The sequence below is a fragment of the Bos indicus genome, chromosome 15, assembly GCF_029378745.1.
Source record: "Bos indicus isolate NIAB-ARS_2022 breed Sahiwal x Tharparkar chromosome 15, NIAB-ARS_B.indTharparkar_mat_pri_1.0, whole genome shotgun sequence".
In the NCBI taxonomy this organism is placed as follows: domain Eukaryota; kingdom Metazoa; phylum Chordata; class Mammalia; order Artiodactyla; family Bovidae; genus Bos; species Bos indicus.
This window is the reverse complement of record NC_091774.1, coordinates 51,039,757-51,054,179: the sequence shown is the minus strand read 5'-3', so window position 1 is coordinate 51,054,179 and position 14,423 is coordinate 51,039,757.

The following is a 14,423-nucleotide window of genomic DNA, read 5'->3' as shown; positions in this document are numbered from 1 at the left end:
ATCAGATCTAGTCCCTTAAATCTATTTCTCACTTCCACCGTATAATTATAAGGGATTTGATTTAAGTCATACCTGAATGGTCTAGTGGTTTGCCCCGCTTTCTTCAATTTAAGTCTGAATTTGGCAAGAAGGAGTTCATGATCTGAGCCAGAGTCAGCTCCCGGTCTTTTTTTTTTTTAGCTGACTGTATAGAGCTTCTCCATCTTTGGCTACAAAGAATATAATCAATCTGATTTCGGTGTTGACCATCTGGTGATGTCCATGTATAGCGTCTTCTAATTGTGTTGTTGGAAGAGGGTGTTTGCTATAACCAGTGTGTTCTCTTGGCAGAACTCTATTAGCCTTTGCCCTGCTTCATTCTGTACTCCTAGGCCAAATTTGCCTGTTACTCCAGGTGTTTCTTGACTTCCTACTTTTGTATTCCAGTCCCCTATAATGAAAAGGACATCTTTTTTGGGTGTTAGTTCTAAAAGGTCTTGTAGATCTTCATAGAACCGTTCAACTTCAGCTTCTTCAGCATTATTGGTCAGAGCATAGACTTGGATTACCGTGATATTAAATGGTTTGCCTTGGACATGAACAGAGATCATTCTGTCATTTTTGAGATGCATCCAAGTACTGCATTTTGGACTCTTTTGTCCAAAGAAAGGCAGTGGCCAAGAGGAGCTACTCCACGTCCAAGGTAAGGAGCAGCAGCTGCGCTTTGCTGGAGCAGCCATGAAGAGATACCCCACGTCCAAGGTAAGAGAAACCCAAGTAAGACAGTAGGCACTGAGAAAGGGCAAATGAGAGCAGACAGACTGAAACCACAATCACAGACACCTAGCCAATCTGATCACATGGACCACTGCCTTATCTAACTCAATGAAACTAAGCCATGCTGTGTGGGGCCATCCAAGACAGATGGGTCATGGTGGAGAGGTCTGACAGAATGTGGTCCACTGGAGAAGGGAAATGCAAACCACTTCAGTATTCTTGCCTTGAGAACCCCATGAACAGTATGAAAAGGCAAAAAGACAGGACACTGAAAGATGAACTCCCCAGATTGGTAGTTGCCCAATATGCTACTGGAGATCAGTGGAGAAATAAACTCCAGAAAGAATGAAGGGATGGAACTAAAACAAAAGCAACACCCAGTTGTGGATGTGACTGGTGACTGAAAGCAAGGTCTGATTCTGTAAAGAGCAATATTGCATAGGAACCTGGAATGTTAGGTCCACGAATCAAGGCAAATTGGAAGTGGTCAAACAGGAGATGGCAAGAGTGAACACTGACATTCTAGGAATCAGCGAACTAAGATGGACTGGAATGGGTGAATTTAGAGGAAATACTTTCCATAGTAGCTTGAGCAGCTGTACCAGATGTCTGTGCGCTCAAACCAAACCAACCAAACCAAACCAAACCAAACCAGAACTTCGCCAGCCAGAAGTCACCCTCCAAATAAAACAAAAGGCAAAGGTATGTCTAGAAATCAAAAGTCAAGTGGCAAGTGCCCCCAAAAGGTGGCAAAATGAGGCCCAGAAATCAAAAGCCAAATGGCATAAATGCCAAACATGACTTCCTAGTCCCACTAGACCTGTGACCTGGCAGAGTCTGTGCTAGTGGCCCCATACTTAGTTCTGCTATACTTTCAAGCAATTTCTTGTTGGTTTTCTGCAAAGATGTTACTCTATCATTTTTTTCTTTTAGAAACTTCTAGATGCCAAAGTGCACATTCCATTCAGTCTGTTTGAACTTGTGCCAAGCTTTTGGATTATCAAAAGAACCCCAGTTTGGACACTTTCATTGAGCTCTCCTTTAGTATAATTTCCCAATTAACTACGTACCAGCAAATATGAGTTCTGTACGTATTGGAAATGAATCTGGCCGGAATGTTAGTCAGAGGTTGGCTTTCTGACATCTCACTTCTGTTTTTGAGATTCTGTTCCCCATTTCAAGTTGAACTTGTCAACAATAAAAATCACTAGTGAAGTTGTGTGGTGGCCCAGTGTGCTGCTTGTTAGCTTAACTCCTCTAGGAGTCACCCCAGAGTCATTTCAGCTCCTCTTACGTGTCTAATTCTGCCTTCAGCAATTTAAGACCACCGTGGCAGCTCAGGTCACTGAGTGGCCATTTCTTATTGTGATGTGCTGATGAGAAAGTATTTTAATTAATGAGTGGGTTTCCCTATGGGACCACTGGATGTATGAGGACTAGGCTTCTGCCACTCCCATTAATCTCTCAGTCATCTGAGAAAACCATAACCGGCCAGGAGGAGTCTTGCTCCTTTTCTTTGGAGCAAAGATCTCCAGTATTCTCACTTTTATCCTGACAAATTCTATAAAGGCAATCAAATGGAGGCAAAGGGTCAAATCAGTTTCTTATCTAATCACTCAGCCAAGACCACTTAGTCCCCTACAATGGAGCAACCTCACTATTCTCCAGCTGACCCTCAGGTATTACTTGTTTTATTTATTTATTTTTTCAGTCAAACTTTCACCTCCGCCCACAGTACCTTTCCACTGGGTGAGTAGTTTCCAGGTGGTTTTTTTTTTCCAACCAGTCCCCTACTCAGTATCTTTTGACTGGGTGGGAATTTCTCCGTGTCTTTCAACCAAGCTCCACTCACTGTTTTGACCATGAGTATGCCTTGGATATTTTCCCCAACCCCCCCACCCCCCCCACCCAACTCCCCACCAGTATCTTTCTAACTGGGAGTGGGCAGGTAACCCGCTCCACTGCCAAATAAAACTCAGAATCTCAACCAACACAGGAGATTAGAGAACCAGGAGAGCCTTACCCAAATTTGTCTGTACTGCCTGAGGAGCAGCTGGGCACACAAGGGGCCACTGCTAGTACCAAAGCTCCAGTTCCTTGTGGAGTTCAGGTGAAGGAAGGAAGTCTACTCTGGGTTTCTTCATCGATCACCATAGCTGTCAACTAAAAAAAGATGCACAACTTGAGAGTCATGAGTTAAATTTTATTTGGGGCAAAATGAGGACTGCAGCCTAAGAGTCAGCACCTCAGATAGCTCTGAGAGGCTGCTCCAAAGAGGCAGTGGAGGAAGGTCAATATATAAGATTTTGGTGAAGGGGAGTTCAATGTAATTAAGCACTCATTTTACAAAAGGTTTTCTGCTAGCTACAAGGAGCTGATGTCATAAAAAAGGGATTTAGTGCTTTTCTAGATATGAGGAGATGCAAGGATTGGGATCATGAAAGTATAGATCTAAAGACCTATCCCACCAGATTCCCTAGAGCAGAATGCCTCATTCCACCCTGAACTCCCTCAGTAGGTACTGAAGGTCAACAGCTGCAGCATACAGCGTGCTTGTATGCTTAGTTGCTCAATTGTGTCTGATTCTTTGCAGCCCACCAGGCTCCTCCATCCTTGGGGATTCTCCTGTCAAGAATACTGGAGTGGGTTGCCATGTCCTCCTCTAGGGGATAATTCCCAACTCATGGATTGAACCCAGGTCTCCTGCATTGCAGGTGGATTCTTTACTGTTTGAGCCAGCAGGGAAGCTGGGGTTCAATCTCTGTAGAGGCAGATGGCAAATGCAATGTTCTTGGTAAGTGCCAATTTGTAGCTGAAAGAAGGAAAGAAATAAAGAGCAGAAAAAGTGAAATAGAGACAAAATAATAGCAAATGTCAAGGAAACTAAAAGCTGGTTCTTTGAAAAGATAAACCAAGTTGATAAACCTTTGGCCTGACTCATCAAGAAAAAAAGGGAGAGAAATCAATAAAATTGGAAATGAAAAAAGTTACAACTTATACCACAAAAATACAGAAAATCCTAAGGGACTACAACAAGCAACTATATGCCAATAATATGGACAAATTCTTAAAAAGGGACAGTCTTCGAAGACTAAACTAAAAGAAGAAAATATGAGCAGATCAATCACAAGCATTGAAATTGAAACCGTGATTAAAAAACTCTCAACAAACAAGTGCAGGACCTAATGGCTTCACAGGCAAATTCTGTTAAGCATTTAGAGAAGAGCTAACATCTAGCCTTCTGAAATTCTTCCAAAACATTGCAGAGGAAAGAAAAATTCCAAACTCATTCTATGAGGCCACCATCACCTTGATACCAAAACCAGACACATATACTACAAAAAAAAAAAAAAAAAAAGAAAGAAAATTATAGGCCAATATCATTGATAACACAGAAACAACAATCCTCAACAAAATTCTAGCAATTTGAATCCAACAATACATTACCCTAAGGATTCAAGGGTTTTTCAATATTCACTAATCAATCGATGTGATACACCACATGAACAAATTGAATAAAACTATGTGATCATCTCAGTAGATGCAGAAAAAACTTTTGACAAAATTCAGCACCCATTTATGATAAAAATTCTCCAGAAAGTGGGCATAGAGGGAACATTTTGTTGTTGTTGTTCAGTTGCCCAGTCATGACCGACTCTTTGGGACCCCGTGGACTGAAGCACACCAGGCGTCCCTGTCCCTCACCATCGCCTGGAGTTTGCCCAAGTTCATGTCCATTGCATGCTGCCACTGCTGTTGCTAAGTCGCTTCAGTCCATTGCATACCTTAACATAATTAACGTCATGTAAGACAAAACTACAATTAATATCATACTCACTGGTGAAAATCTGAAAGCATTTCCTCTAAGAGCAGGAACAAGACAAGGATGTCCACTCTTGCCACTTTTCTTCAGCATAGTTTTGGAAGTCTTAGCTACAGCAATTAGAGAAAAAAAGGAAAAATAAAAGGAACCCAAACTGTCACTGTTTGGAGATGACATGATACTGTACATAGAAAATCCTAAATATGCTACCAGAAAACTATTAGAGCTCAATGAATTTGGTAAATTTGCAGGTTACAAAATTAATACACCAAAATCTGTTGCATTTCTATATGCTAACAAAAGATCAGAAAGAGACATTCAAGAAGCAATCCTATTTACCATCACATCAAAAAGGATAGAATACCTGGGAATAAACCTACCTAGGGAGACAAAACACCTGTTTCCTAAAAACAAGATACTGATGAAAGAAATTGAAGAAGACACAAACAGATAGAAAGATATATCACATTTGTGGTTTGGAAGAATCAATATTGTCAAAATGACTATACTACTTAAGGCGATCTACAGATTCAGTGCAATACCTATCAAATTACCAAGGGCATTTTTCACAACTAGCACAAAAAGTGTTAAAATTAGTATGGAGACACAAGACCCTGAAGAGCCAAAGCAATCTTGAGTTAGAAAAATGTAGCTGGAGAAATCAGGCTCCCTAACTTCAGATTATAATACAAAGCTATAGTCATCAAAGTAGTATAGTACTGGGATAATATAGGTCAGTGGAAGAGGATAGAAAGCCAAAAATCAAACCCACACACTTATGGTCAATTGATCTTTGACAAAGGTAGCGTGACTACACAATGGTGGAAAGACTCTCTTCAACAAATGGTGCTGGGTAAACTGTACAGCTACATGTGAAAAAATGGAGTTAAATTATTCTTTAATATCATACACAAAAAATAAGCTCAAAATGGGTTAAAAACCTAAATGTGAAACTGAATACTACAAAGCTCCTAGTGGAAATCAGGCAAAACACTCTGACATAAATTGCAGCAATATCCTTTTCAGTCCCTCTCTCAGCATAATGGAAATAAAAACATAAACAAATAGGACCTAATTAAAGTCAGAAGCTTTTGCATACCAAAGGAAACCATAAGCAAAACAAAAAGAGAAAAAACAGATTGGGAGAAAGTATTTGCAAATCATGTGCCCAACAAAGGAGAAGTCTCCTAAATATATAGCCATGAGGCTTAATATCATCAAAACAAATCAATCAAAAATTGGCAGAAGGCCTAAATAGACGTTTATTCAAAGAAGTCACGCAGATGGCCAAGAGGCACATGAAAAGATGCTCAAAATTGGTAATTTTTAGAGCATTGCAAATCAAAACTACAATGAAATATCATCTCACATCAGTCAAAATGGCTATCATGTGGTACAGTAGATAAGAATTCACTTGTCAATGCAGGGGACATGGGTCCAATCCTTGGTCCCAGGAGATTTCACATGCCATGGAGCAACTAAAGCGCATGTGCCACAACTACTGAGTCTGCGTGCTGCAACTACTTATTTATGTCAGAGTGTTTTGCCTGATTTCCACTAGGAGCTTTGTAGTATTCAGTTTCACATTTAGGTTTTTAACCCATTTTGAGCCTGTGTGCCCAGAGCCTGTGCTATGCAACAAGAGAAGCCACAGCAATGAGTAGCCTGTGCACCACAACAAAGAGTGGCCCCCGCTCTCTGTAACTAGAGAAAGTCCAAACACAGCAACAAAGACTGTTTGTAACCAAAAACAAATACATTATTTTAAAAAATGCACAAACAATAAATTCTGGAGTGGTGTGGAGAGAAGGGGAACCTCTTACACTATTGGTGGGAATGTAAACTGGTATAACCACTATGGAGAACAGTATGTAGGTTCCTTAAAAAACTGAAAATAGAGCTCCCTTATGACCCTGCAATCCCACTCCTGGGCATATATTTGGAGAAAGCATGTTCAAAGGGATACATACACCCAATGTTTATTGCAACACTGTTTACAATAGCTAAGACATAGAAACAACCTATATGTCCATTGACAGTAGAATGGACAAAGAAGGTGTGGTACACATATACAATGGAATGTTATTCAGCCATTAAAAATAATGAAATAAAATGCCATTTGTAGCAACATAGATGGACAGAGATTGTCATACTGAGTGAAGGAAGTCAGACAGAGAAAAACATCATGCAACATCCCTTACATGTGGAATCTGAAAAATGATGCAAATGAACTTATTTACGAAATGTTAACAGACTCAGACTTAGAGAATGAATTTATGCTTACCAGGGGGAAGGGTGAGGGGAAGGGATGGCTAGGGAGTTGGAGATTGACATATACACACTGCTGTATTTAAAACCGATAGTCAACAAGGACCTACAGTATAGCACATGGAACTCTGCTCAATGTTATGTGGCAGCCTGGATAAAAGAGGAATTTGAGGGAGAATGAATACATGTATGTGTATGGCTGAGTGGCTTCTGCTGTGCACCTGGAACTATCACAAAATTGTTCATCTGCTATATGCCAATTAAAACAAAAAGCATTAAAAATGTAAAAAAATTAAAAGTTTCTGTATAATCTTAATAAAATGAAAATACAACCTATAAAATAGAAAATATTCACAAATCATATCTGTAATAAGGAGTTAATATCTAAAATATATGAAAAACTCATGACAGAAGAAAACAATCCAATTTAAGAATTGTGGGGGATCTGAATAGACATTTTCCAAACACAAACAGATGGGCAACAGGTATATGAAAGATGCTCAACATCCCTAAAAATCAGGGAAACAAAACCACAAAGAGATGTCATTTTATACTTGTTAGTATGGCTATTACCAATGAGACAAGGTACAAGTGTTGGTGAAGATGTCAACAAGGGTATAAACACTTGTGTACTGTGGTGGGAATATAAATTGGTGCAGGCACTATAGAAAATGGTACGGAGGTTCTACAAAATACTAAAAGTAGAACTACTATGTGATCCAGAAATACTACTTCTGAGTATTTATCTGAAGGAAGCAATCTCTCTCTCTAGGGTATTTGCACTTCCATAATTATTGCAGCATTATTTACAATCACCAAGAGGTAAGTGGTCATTGATAGGTTAAGAAAGAAAATACGGTATATAGAATATTGTACAGCCATAAAATGGAAATTCTAATATTTGCAGCAATGTGGATGAAACCTGTGGGCATTATGCTATGTGAAATAAGTCATATAAAGACAAATACTGTATAATATCATTTACAAATGGAATCTTAAAAAAATCTGAATTCACAGAGAAGAGATAGGTGGCTGCCTGAGGCTAGGGGATAGGTGAAGTGTGTGAAAATGGTATATTAAAAAAATGGTACAAACTTCCAATAGTTAAATAAATCCTGGTGATGTGATATACAGCCTGGTGATTATACTTAACGACTGTATATTGAAACGTGCTAAGAATAAATCTTAACAGTTATCACAAGAGAAAAAATTGTAGCTGTGGGGTGATGGATATTAACTTATGGTGGTAATCATCTAACAATACAGACATATCAAACTTATAAAATTGTATTATTTTTAGGTACACAATTATATATCAATTTAAAAATTAAAGACATGGTAATATGCATTCGTTTCCTCTAAGTGAAAAGTCAATCTGGAAAGGTAACATACCATATGATTCAACCTATGTGACATTCTAGAAAAGGCACACAATGGAGACGATCAAAAGATCAGAGGTTGCAGGGGTAAGGCGTAGGGGAAGATGAATAGGTAGTACAGAGGGATGTTAGGGGAGTGAATATACCCTATATGATACTATGACACTATAATAGAGGATATAAATCACTGTATACTTGTCCAAATCCATACAACACCAAGAGAACTCTAATGTACACCATGGTCTTTGGTTATGATGCATCTATGTAGTTCCACTGTAACAAATGTGTTGCTCTGGTTGGAGATATTGGTGATGGAGGCAGAGGGTATATACGAAGTGTGTACACCCTTCTCATTTCTGCTGTGAGCCTAAAACCACTCTAAAATATAAAGTATCTATTACATTCAGAGTCCTTTTATTTCAAGAAAACTTAAGGGTCTGGTGGTGTGAAGGATATTGAGATATCCCTTCTAATGTGAAGGTATGGTGAAGGATAAGATGGTGCATCTGTTCTCTCCTATCAAAAAGGTGGGAGGCAACAGCTCATGGGCGGCTTTGGGTTTAAGAGGTAACATGTTCCTCACTTGGGTGTATTACCCTGGCCCACTTACTGAATGACCCCTAAAGCTTCTAGTTTTGACTTGGGCCCAGAAATAGAATGTACAGCAGGTACAGGCTACTGTACAAACTGCCTTGCCACCTGGGCCATATGATCCAGCAAGTCCAATGATGCTTGACGTATCAGTGGCAGATAGGCCTGCTGACTGGAGCCTTTGGCAGACCCCTATAGGTGAACTGCAGTAGAGACAAGTAGAGTTTTGGGGTAAAACCTTGCCCTCTTTTCTGGATCACTACTCTCCATTTAAGAAATAGCTCTTGGACTACTACTGGGCCTCAGTAGAGGTGAATGCTTGAGCATGGGCCATCAAGTGACCATGTGACTGGAGCTTCCCTTCCTGAACTGGGCTTTATCTAACTCACCAAGCCATTAAGTGGCTCATGAATAGCAGGACTCCATCAAATAGAAGTGTTCTACATGTAAACAAGCCCAAGCATGTCATGAAGGCACAACTTACATCAAGTGGCCCCAATGCCCATGGTCTGCCCTCCTACTACAGCTTCTCCATGCCTGCAGCTATGGCCTCACAAGGAGTTTATAGAGGAAACTAAGACTTGGGCCTAGTTTATAGAAGGTTCTCTACAATATACAGGTACCACCTGAAAATGGACTGTCCCTTCCTGGGACATCCCTGAAGGAAAGTGCTGAAGAAAAATCTCCCTGTTGGCAGAACTCGATCAGCATAACTAGTTGTTTACTTTTCTTGGAAGGAGAAGCAGCCAGAGACTCAATTATACAGTATAGCACATGGGGTGCTATCACACCATAATTATGATTTGAGCTATGCTTATGGGGTATGGCCAATTATGGGGTAATTGTAATTTGAACTGTGATTATGGGGTATGCCCAATGGTTTGGCTGGATAGTCAGAGACTTGGAAGGAACATGATTGGAAAACTGGTAATGAAACATTAGGGAAAATGAGAGACATCTCTGAAAGGATGAAAAATGAAGATGTGTCCCATGTAAATGCTCAAAGGATGACCTCAGCAGACAAGGACTTAAAAGTCAGGGGGATAGGATGACCTGTTATATAGATATTAATTAGCTTTTTTCCCTAGCCATCCCTGTCATTGCCCAATGGAGTCATGAACAAAGTGGCCGCAGTGGCAGGGATGGAGGCTATATATGAATCCAATAATAGGCAATCACTAATGCCAAAGAATGCTCAAACTACCGCACAATTGCACTCATCTCACACGCTAGTAAAGTAATGCTCAAAATTCTCCAAGCCAGGCTTCAGCAATATGTGAACCGTGAACTTCCTGATGTTCAAGCTGGTTTTAGAAAAGGCAGAAGAACCAGAGATCAAATTGCCAACATTCGCTGGATCATGGAAAAAGCAAGAGAGTTCCAGAAAAAAACATCTATTTCTGCTTTATTGACTATGCCAAAGCCTTTGACTGTGTGGATCACAATAAACTGTGGAAAATTCTGAACGAGGTGGGAATACCAGACCACCCGATCTGCCTCTTGAGAAATTTGTATGCAGGTCAGGAAGCAACAGTTAGAACTGGACATGGAACAAAAGACTGGTTCCAAATAGGAAAAGGAGTATGTCAAGGCTGTATACTGTCACCCTGTTTATTTAACTTATATGCAGAGTACATCATGAGAAACACTGGACTGGAAGAAGCACAAGCTGGAATCAAGATTGCCGGGAGAAATATCAAGAACCTCAGATATGCAGATGACACGACCCTTATGGCAGAAAGTGAAGAGGAACTAAAAAGATTCTTGATGAAAGTGAAAGTGGAGAGTGAACAAGTTGGCTTAAAGCTCAACATTCAGAAAACGAAGATCATGGCATCCGGTCCCATCACTTCATGGGAAATAGATGGGGAAACAATGGAAACAGTGTCAGACTTTCTTTTGTGGGGCTCCAAAATCACTGCAGATGGTGACTGCAGCCATGAAATTAAAAGACGCTTACTCCTTGGAAGGAAAGTTATGACCAACCTAGATAGCATATTCAAAAACAGAGACATTACCTTGCCAACAAAGGTTCGTCTAGTCAAGGCTATGGTTCTTCCTGTGGTCATGTATGGATGTGAGAGTTGGACTGTGAAGAAGGCTGAGCACTGAAGAATTGATACTTTTGAACTGTGGTGTTGGAAAAGACTCTTGAGAGTCCCTTGGACTGCAAGGAGATCCAACCAGTCCATTCTGAAGGAGATCAGCCCTGGGATATCTTTGGAAGGAATGATGTTAAAGCTGAAACTCCAGTACTTTGGCCACCTCATGCAAAGAGTTGACTCATTGGAAACGACTCTGATGCTGGGAGGGGTTGGGGGCAGGAGGAGAAGGGGACGACAGAGGATGAAATGGCTGGATGGCATCACTGACTCGATGGGTGTGAGTCTGAGTGAACTCTGGGAGTTGGTGATGGACAGGGAGGCCTGATGTGCTGCAATTCATGGGGTCGCAGAGTTGGACACGACTGAGTGACTGAACTGAACTGAACTGAAGGCCAATCTGGCCATGTTCATTGCTGAGTGCCCAATCTGCCAGTACCAGAGACTAACACCAAGTACCCACTATGGCACCATTCCCCAAGGTGGGGCATAGCTGCTTCATTCACTTGAAGCAGAGCCTCACAACTGAACCCAGCTTGCATCAGATTCCCAGCAGATCTTCAGGTGCATAAACAAATCCAGTTGATGTCAGAAGTCATCTCAGGCAATCTCCAGATATATGAAAATGCATTTTTATGTATGTACAACATACATTTTATGTTGTATGCCACTGAGATTTTTGTGGGTATCTGTTTTGTTCCACAGTTCATTCTGAAATATCAACTTGCCAACACCTGTTAGATCAACAAAAAAGCAAGAGAGTTCCAGAAAAGCATCTACTTCTGCTTTATTGACTATATCAAAGCCTTTGTGTGGATCACAACAAACTGGAAAATTCTTAAAGAGATGGGAATACCAGACCACCTGACCTGCCTCCTGAGAAATCTGTATGCAGGTAAATAAGGAACAGTTAGAACTAGACATGGAACAACAGACTGGTTCTGAATTGGGAAAGGAGTACGTCAAAGCTGTATATTGTTGCCCTGCTTATTTAACTCATATGCAGAGTACATCACGTGAAATATCAGACTGGATGAAACACAAGCTGGAATCAAGATTGCCGGGAAAAATATCAATAACCCTGATATGCAGATGACACCACCCTTATGGCAGAAAGCAAAGAACTAAAGAGCCTCTTGATGAAAGTGGAAGAGGAGAGTGAAAAGTTGGCTTAAAACTCAACATTCAAAAAACTCAGATCATGACATCCGGTCCCATCACTTCATGGCAAATAGATGGGGAAACAATGGAAACAGTGACAGACTTTATTTTCTTGGGCTCCAAAATCACTCCAGATAGTGACTGCAGCCATGCAATTAAAGATGCTTGCTCCTTGGAAGAAAAGCTATGACCAACCTAGGTGGTAGTTTAGTCACTCAGTTGTGCCCTACTCTTGCGACTCCATGGACTGTAGCCACCAGGCTCCTCTGTCCATGGGATTCTCCAGGCAAGAATACTGGAGTGGGCTGCCATCTCCTTCTCTATGACCAGCCTAGACAGCATATTAAAAAGCAGAGACATTACTTTGCCAACAGTCTAGTCAAGGCTATGGTTTTTCCAGTAGTCATGTATGGATGTGAGAGTTGGACTATAAAGAAAGCTGAGTGCCAAAGAATTGATGCTTTTGAACTGTGGTGTTGGAAAAGACTCTTGAGAGTCCTTTGGACTGCAAGGAGATCCAACCAGTCCATCCTAAAGGAAATCAGTCCTGAATATTCATTGGAAGGACTGATACTGAAGCTGAAATTCCAATACTTTGGCTACCTGATGGGAAGACCTGATTCATTGGAAAAGACCCTGATGCTGGGAAAGATTGAAGGCAGGAGGAGAAGGGGATGACAGAGGATGAGATGCCTGGATGGCATCACCGAGTTGATGTACATGAGTTTGAGCAAGCTCCAGGAGTTGGTAATGGGGACACGGAAGCCTGGCATGCTACCATTCATGGGATCACAAAGAATTGGACACAACTGAGTGACTGAACTGACATTGGAAAATAAATGTTTGTCATTGTTATATAGTAAATTAAATAATGGATTAAGTAAGTATTTCCAGGCTGTAAGATCTGATTTGTCCCTATGTTTTATAGAAGAATGACCTTGTCTTTCAGGTGACACTCATAACCTCCTACAGAGGGTGAATTGAGCCCCACCTAGAAGTCTAATAGTATATGAATTCCATTACCATGTAATACAGTCTATGTTTGTGTCATTAGTATTTACTGTTAGTTTTAGGTTTTCCACCCAACCATGTTCAAAAGAAACAAGCAAGAAGTTTGAATTAAAGGTAGAACATCATTTCTCTCTCTCTCTCTCTCTCTCTCTGTGTGTGTGTGTGTAAGTAAATGTCAGAGGAAACTATAGGAGCAGAGGTGGGAAATGAACATAAATAAGTCTCTGGTCTCTAGCTACACTCTTTCTCTGTGGCCATTTCCAACTATCTGACATGGGCTTAGAGATTCTCTTTCAAGGTTAATAATATGAATAGACAGATATGTAGAAATATAGACAGAACTAGAGATAGATACATATAATTTCTAAACAGTCTGAGGAAAGAAAGGAGTCATGAGATAAATGTAGAAGAAAGCATATGTGAAAGATTGTAAATAAGGGCTTGTGTGACCACACAAATGCTAGTTGTCAGGATTAATATTAAGGAATTCTTTATTATATAAATTTGTATTGGATAAAGGAAAAAACACAGGTCAGTATGCACATTTCCCATCTGCTTTGCCTACCTATTTATTCCATGATACTGGGCCCTGTGATGGGGAGTTTACAGAGCACCGCCTATTGAACTTAACATTTCCTTGTCTCAGGACATAGAAGTCTAGCATTCCTACCATAGCAATCCATGTATTCCCAGCCCCTAGCTTAGATTTGGCACTCAATATTTTGTGAACGGACTTGTAAAAAAGAGGAAGTCATATTCTTGGTGAAAATGTAAGATACATCTGTGTGAAAATAAGGATTGTATGAATGTAGAGAAATGTCAGGAAGACTTGTCTTAGTAAAAGTATTTAATGAGAGGGGTTGCCCATTGGGATGTAGAGCCCAGAAGAAATAATAGAAGGCAAAAACTGATGTATTTGAAGAAATAAATCTTAATGAGCAAAGCTATCTATATAGGAACCTATAGCCCTGGAAGATCATGAGCTCCCCCAAACTGGCAGTATTAGGTTGGCCAAGAAGTTCCTTTGGTTTTAAAGTAAGAACAGGACACAGTTTTCATTTTTACCAAGAACATCATTGAACAATGTAGTCACTGTTTTGTTCAACTCACTGCCATTTTTTCAGGCAACCTCATAATTTCATCTTCCAAAAACTATCATTTTGAACAAAGAACTGTTCAATGTGTCTTTTATAGTCTTCTAGGAATTGAAATTTTTTCTACGAAGAGAATTTTGTAAAGATGGAAATAAATGGACACCCTAAGGTGCAATGTCTGATGAATGTGGCAGATGAATCAGAACGTCCCAGCCAAGCTGTAACAGTGTTTGCCTGG